Source organism: Octopus bimaculoides, chromosome 22 (assembly GCF_001194135.2).
Source record: "Octopus bimaculoides isolate UCB-OBI-ISO-001 chromosome 22, ASM119413v2, whole genome shotgun sequence".
In the NCBI taxonomy this organism is placed as follows: domain Eukaryota; kingdom Metazoa; phylum Mollusca; class Cephalopoda; order Octopoda; family Octopodidae; genus Octopus; species Octopus bimaculoides.
In genome coordinates this window covers 32,231,720-32,232,553 of record NC_069002.1, presented here as the reverse complement: position 1 = coordinate 32,232,553, position 834 = coordinate 32,231,720, and the positions used below count along the sequence as shown (strand labels likewise).

The window sequence follows — 834 nt, the reverse complement described above, 5'->3', positions numbered from 1 at the left end:
GATGATGATGATAATGATGATGATGATGATGATGACGACGATGGGAAGGAGAAGGAGGAGGATATCGGTGGTGGTGGTGGTGGTGGTGATGATGATGATGATGATGATTATGATGATGATGATGATGATGATGACAACGACGATAAAGGAGATGATGAAGACGACAATGCGGAGAAAACATAGGAAGTGCAGCAGGAAGAAGAGAGGGGAGGCAGCAGCAGCAGCAGTAGGAGAAGGATGGTAGATTAAAGCGGGAGAGAAATTATTCTTTGCTCCCTATTATTTTTCATGCCATCATATATTATGTTCAAAAAGAACAAAAATAGAAAAATATTTTCGTCATCTTTTTTTGTCTTTTCTTCAATTTCTTATTTTAACCGTTTACATTGAATTCTTCATGGCGTACGAAATGTCTCTTTAAAATAATATTCTTAACCAATCATTTATTCTTTTACCTCTTTCCCTCTCTGTCTCCGACTGTATCTCTCTTTATCTTTATCTCTATCTCTCTCTCCTCTCAGTTTCTGACCATACATCTATTCATCTCTCTCACTATATATACATATATATATAGAATATTGTTGACAGTAACTTCGAAGTTAAACCAATGATGGCTTAACTGGCCGAAACGTCGAAGTAACTCTCAACAGCATTCTTGTTTAAGAAAAATAATTTGTGCTCCACAAAAGTATAGAGCAACCCATCAGATTAATATAAAGCTGTTATATATACATACATATATATACGCATTCTTTTCTTTATCTAAATGTCTGATGTTTTCCTCTCTCTCTCTCTCTCTCTCTCTCTCTCTCTCTCTCTCTCTCTCTCTCTCTC

The 834-nt window shown here is 36.2% G+C and overlaps 1 long non-coding RNA gene across 1 annotated transcript in view; it reads left to right on the top strand.

The window, feature by feature from the left end:
* Positions 1–834, top strand: part of LOC106869639 (uncharacterized) — a 44,107-nt gene that overhangs the window by 20,863 nt on the left and 22,410 nt on the right. The window lies entirely within an intron of this gene.